The sequence below is a fragment of the Colletes latitarsis genome, unplaced genomic scaffold, assembly GCF_051014445.1.
Source record: "Colletes latitarsis isolate SP2378_abdomen unplaced genomic scaffold, iyColLati1 scaffold0018, whole genome shotgun sequence".
Classification (NCBI taxonomy): domain Eukaryota; kingdom Metazoa; phylum Arthropoda; class Insecta; order Hymenoptera; family Colletidae; genus Colletes; species Colletes latitarsis.
The window spans coordinates 14,661,947-14,668,654 of record NW_027488369.1 but is presented as its reverse complement, the minus strand read 5'-3'; positions in this window follow the sequence as shown (position 1 = coordinate 14,668,654).

Below are 6,708 nucleotides of genomic sequence, written 5' to 3'. Positions count from 1 at the left end.
TTTAGAGGATAACTCATGCTAGGTCTATGTTAGGCCTGGGATTTGCCCCCATCAGACCCATACTTTCGCATATTTCTCATACTTCATGGCTAGATCCTGGGCTATTAATGGATTGGATCACGTAGTAATGTGGCACCACACTGAAACAGTCAATTAAACCTGGTTTCGATCAATATTTTAGCGGATAACGCAAGTTATGTCTAGGATAGGGCTGGGATATGCCCTCATCAGGCTCATACTTTCGCGTTTTTCACATACTTGTTGAACAGATCCTGGGTTTTTTCTGATTCGGATCACGTAGTAATGTGGTACCACACTGAAACAGTCCATTAAACCTGGTTTCGATCAGTATCTTTGAGGATAATGCATGTTAGGCCTGGGTTAAGTCTAGGAATTGCCCTCATCAGGCTCATACTTTCGCATATTGCTCATACTTCATGGCTAGATCGTGGGCTATTTCTGGATTGCATTACGTAGTAATGTAGTACCACACTGAAACAGTCAATTAAACCTGGTTTCCATCAATATTTTAGAGGATAACGCATGTTATGTCTAGATTAGGCCTGGGATTTGCCCTCATCAGGCTCATACTTTCGCATATTTCTAATACTTCATGGCTAGATCCTGGGCTCTTTCTGGACTGGATCACGTATTATTGTTGTACCACACTGAGACAGTCCATTAAACCTGGTTTCGATCAATATTTTAGAGGATAACGCATGCTAGGTCTAGGTTAGGCCTGGGATTTGCCCTCATCAGACTCATACTTTCGCGTTTTTCACATACTTGTTGAACTGATCCTGGGTTTTTTCTGGTTTGGATCACATAGTAATGTGGTACCACACTGAAACAGTCCATTAAACCTGGTTTCGATCAATATTTTAGAGGATAATGCATGTTAGGTCTAGGTTAGGCCTGGGATTTGCCCTCATCAGGCTCATACTTTCGCGTTTTTCACATACTTGTTGAACAGATCCTGGGTTTTTTCTGATTCGGATCACGTAGTAATGTGGTACCACACTGAAACAGTCCATTAAACCTGGTTTCGATCAGTATCTTTGAGGATAATGCATGTTAGGTCTGGGTTAGGTCTGGGATTTGCTCTCATCAGGCTCATTCTTTCGCATATTTCACATACTTGATGGCTAGATACTGGGTTTTCCCTGGTTTGGATCACGCAATAATGTGGTACCACACTGAAAGAGTCCACTCAACCTGGTTTCGATCAATATTTTAGAGGATAACGCATGTTATGTCTAGGTTAGGCCTGGGATTAGCCCTCATCAGATTCATACTTTCGCATACTTCACATACTTGTTGAACAGATCCTGTGTTTTTTTCTGGTTTGGATCACATAGTAATGTGGTACCACACTGAAACAGTCGATTAAACCTGGTTTCGACCTAAATTTTTGAGGATAACGCATGTTAGGTCTAGGTTAGGCCTGGGATTTTCACTCATCAGACTCATACTTTCGCATTCTTCACATACTTGTTGAACGGATCCTGTGTTTTTACTGGTTTGGATCACGTAGTAATGTGGTACCACACTGAAACAGTCCATTAAACCTGGTTTCGATCAATATTATTGAGGATAACGCATGATAGGTCTGGGTTAGGTCTAGGATTTGCCCTCATCAGGCTCATACTTTCGCATATTTCTCATACTTCATGGCTAGATCCTGGGCTATTTCTTGATTGGATCACGTAGTAATGTGGTACCACACTGAAGCAGTCAATTAAACCTGGTTCCGATCAATATTTTAGAGGGTAACGCAAGTTAGGTCTGGGATAGGTCTGGGATTCGCCCTCATCAGGCACATACTTTCGCGTTTTTCACATACTTGTTGAACTGATCCTGGGTTTTTTCTGGTTTGGATCACGTAGTAATGTGGTACCACACTGAAACAGCCCATTAAACCTAGTTCCGACCAATATTTTAGAGGATAACGCATGTTAGGTCTGGGATAGGTCTGGGATTTGCCCTCATCAGGGTCATACTTTCACATTTTCCACATACTTGTTGAACAGATCCTGGGTTTTTTCTGGTTTGGATCACCTAGTAATGTGGTACCACACTGAGGCAGACCATTAAACCTGGTTTCGATCAATATTTTAGAGGATTACGCGAGTTATGTCTGGGATAGGTCTGGGGATTTGCCCTCATCAGGCTTATACTTTCGCGTTTTTCACTTTCTTGTTGTACAGATCCTGGGTTTTTTCTGGTTTGGATCACCTAGTAATGTGGTACCACACTGAGGCAGTCCATTAAACCTGGTTTCGATCAATATTTTAGAGAATAATTCATGTTAGGTCTAGGTTAGGTATGGGATTTGCTCTCATCAGGCTCGTACTTTCGCATATTTCTCATACTTGATGGCTAGATCCTGGGCTATTTCTGGATTGGATCACGTAGTAATGTAGTACAACACTGAAACAGACAATTAAACCTGGTTTCCATCAATATTTTAGAGGATTACGCGAGTTATGTCTGGGATAGGTCTGGGGATTTGCCCTCATCAGGCTTATACTTTCGCGTTTTTCACATTCTTGTTGTACAGATCCTGGGTTTTTTCTGGTTTGGATCACCTAGTAATGTGGTACCACACTGAGACAGTCCATTAAACCTGGTTTCGATCAATATTTGAGAGAATAATTCATGTTAGGTCTAGGTTAGGTAAGGGATTTGCTCTCATCAGGATCGTACTTTCGCATATTTCTCATACTTGATGGGCAGATTCTGGGCTTTTTCTGGTTTGGATCACGTAGTAATGTGGTACCACGCGGAAACAGTCCATTAAACCTGGTTTCGATCAATATTTTAGAAGATAACGCACGTTAGGTCTAGGTTAGCCCTGGGATTTGCCTTCATCAGACACATACTTTCGCATTCTTCACATACAAGTTGAACAGATCCTGGGTTTTTTTCTGGTTTGGATCACGTAGTTATGTGGTACCACATTGAGACAGTCCATTAAACCTGGTTTCGATCAATATTTTAGAGGATAACGCATGCTAGGTCTAGGTTAGGCCTGGGATTTGCCCTCATCAGACTCATACTTTCGCACACTTCACATACTCGTTGACAAGATACTGGGTTTTTTTCTGGTTTGGATCACGTAGTAATGTGGTACCACACTGAAACAGCCCATTAAACCTGGTTTCGACCAATATTTTAGAGGATAACGCATGTTAGGTCTGGGATAGGTCTGGGATTTGCCCTCATCAGGGTCATACTTTCGCATTTTTCACATACTTGTTGAACAGATCCTGGGTTTTTTCAGGTTTGGATCACGGAGTAATGTGGTACCACACCGAAACAGTCCACTAAACCTGGATTCGATCAATATTTTAGAGGATAACTCATGCTAGGTCTAGGTTAGGCCTGGGATTTGCCCCCATCAGACCCATACTTTCGCATATTTCTCATACTTCATGGCTAGATCCTGGGCTATTAATGGATTGGATCACGTAGTAATGTGGCACCACACTGAAACAGTCAATTAAACCTGGTTTCGATCAATATTTTAGCGGATAACGCAAGTTATGTCTAGGATAGGGCTGGGATATGCCCTCATCAGGCTCATACTTTCGCGTTTTTCACATACTTGTTGAACAGATCCTGGGTTTTTTCTGATTCGGATCACGTAGTAATGTGGTACCACACTGAAACAGTCCATTAAACCTGGTTTCGATCAGTATCTTTGAGGATAACGCATGTTAGGCCTGGGTTAGGTCTAGGAATTGCCCTCATCAGGCTCATACTTTCGCATATTTCTAATACTTCATGGCTAGATCCTGGGCTCTTTCTGGATTGGATCACGTATTATTGTTGTACCACACTGAAACAGTCCATTAAACCTGGTTTCGATCAATATTTTTGAGGATAACACATGTTAGGTCTAGGTTAGGTCTGGGATTTGCTCTCATCAGGCTCGTTCTTTCGCATATTTCTCATACTTGATGGCTAGATCCTGGGCTATTTCTGGATTGGATCACGTAGTAATGTAGTACAACACTGAAACAGACAATTAAACCTGGTTTCCATCAATATTTTAGAGGATTACGCGAGTTATGTCTGGGATAGGTCTGGGGATTTGCCCTCATCAGGCTTATACTTTCGCGTTTTTCACATTCTTGTTGTACAGATCCTGGGTTTTTTCTGGTTTGGATCACCTAGTAATGTGGTACCACACTGAGGCAGTCCATTAAACCTGGTTTCGATCAATATTTTAGAGAATAATTCATGTTAGGTCTAGGTTAGGTATGGGATTTGCTCTCATCAGGCTCGTACTTTCGCATATTTCTCATACTTGATGGCTAGATCCTGGGCTATTTCTGGATTGGATCACGTAGTAATGTAGTACAACACTGAAACAGACAATTAAACCTGGTTTCCATCAATATTTTAGAGGATTACGCGAGTTATGTCTGGGATAGGTCTGGGGATTTGCCCTCATCAGGCTTATACTTTCGCGTTTTTCACATTCTTGTTGTACAGATCCTGGGTTTTTTCTGGTTTGGATCACCTAGTAATGTGGTACCACACTGAGACAGTCCATTAAACCTGGTTTCGATCAATATTTGAGAGAATAATTCATGTTAGGTCTAGGTTAGGTAAGGGATTTGCTCTCATCAGGCTCGTACTTTCGCATATTTCTCATACTTGATGGGCAGATTCTGGGCTTTTTCTGGTTTGGATCACGTAGTAATGTGGTACCACGCGGAAACAGTCCATTAAACCTGGTTTCGATCAATATTTTAGATGATAACGCACGTTAGGTCTAGGTTAGCCCTGGGATTTGCCTTCATCAGACACATACTTTCGCATTCTTCACATACAAGTTGAACAGATCCTGGGTTTTTTTCTGGTTTGGATCACGTAGTTATGTGGTACCACATTGAGACAGTCCATTAAACCTGGTTTCGATCAATATTTTAGAGGATAACGCATGCTAGGTCTAGGTTAGGCCTGGGATTTGCCCTCATCAGACTCATACTTTCGCACACTTCACATACTCGTTGACAAGATACTGGGTTTTTTTCTGGTTTGGATCACGTAGTAATGTGGTACCACACTGAAACAGCCCATTAAACCTGGTTTCGACCAATATTTTAGAGGATAACGCATGTTAGGTCTGGGATAGGTCTGGGATTTGCCCTCATCAGGGTCATACTTTCGCATTTTTCACATACTTGTTGAACAGATCCTGGGTTTTTTCAGGTTTGGATCACGGAGTAATGTGGTACCACACCGAAACAGTCCACTAAACCTGGATTCGATCAATATTTTAGAGGATAACTCATGCTAGGTCTAGGTTAGGCCTGGGATTTGCCCCCATCAGACCCATACTTTCGCATATTTCTCATACTTCATGGCTAGATCCTGGGCTATTAATGGATTGGATCACGTAGTAATGTGGCACCACACTGAAACAGTCAATTAAACCTGGTTTCGATCAATATTTTAGCGGATAACGCAAGTTATGTCTAGGATAGGGCTGGGATATGCCCTCATCAGGCTCATACTTTCGCGTTTTTCACATACTTGTTGAACAGATCCTGGGTTTTTTCTGATTCGGATCACGTAGTAATGTGGTACCACACTGAAACAGTCCATTAAACCTGGTTTCGATCAGTATCTTTGAGGATAACGCATGTTAGGCCTGGGTTAGGTCTAGGAATTGCCCTCATCAGGCTCATACTTTCGCATATTTCTAATACTTCATGGCTAGATCCTGGGCTCTTTCTGGATTGGATCACGTATTATTGTTGTACCACACTGAAACAGTCCATTAAACCTGGTTTCGATCAATATTTTTGAGGATAACACATGTTAGGTCTAGGTTAGGTCTGGGATTTGCTCTCATCAGGCTCGTTCTTTCGCATATTTCTCATACTTGATGGCTAGATCCTGGGCTATTTCTGGATTGGATCACGTAGTAATGTAGTACAACACTGAAACAGACAATTAAACCTGGTTTCCATCAATATTTTAGAGGATTACGCGAGTTATGTCTGGGATAGGTCTGGGGATTTGCCCTCATCAGACTCATACTTTCGCACACTTCACATACTCGTTGACAAGATCCTGGGTTTTTTTCTGGTTTGGATCACGTAGTAATGTGGTACCACACGGAAACAGTCCATTAAACCTGGTTTCGATCAATATTTTAGAAGATAACGCACGTTAGGTCTAGGTTAGCCCTGGGATTTGCCTTCATCAGACACATACTTTCGCATTCTTAACATACTTGTTGAACAGATCCTGGGTTTTTTTCTGGTTTGGATCACGTAGTTATGTGGTACCACACTGAGACAGTCCATTAAACCTGGTTTCGATCAATATTTTAGAGGATAACGCATGCTAGGTCTAGGTTAGGCCTGGGATTTGCCCTCATCAGACTCATACTTTCGCACACTTCACATACTCGTTGACAAGATCCTGGGTTTTCTTCTGGTTTGGATCACGTAGTAATGTGGTACCACACTGAAACAGCCAATTAAACCTGGTTTCGACCAATATTTTAGAGGATAACGCATGTTAGGTCTGGGATAGGTCTGGGATTTGCCCTCATCAGGGTCATACTTTCGCATTTTTCACATTCTTGTTGAACAGATCCTGGGTTTTTTCTGGTTTGGATCACGGAGTAATGTGGTACCACACCGAAACAGTCCACTAAACCTGGTTTCGATCAATATTTTAGAG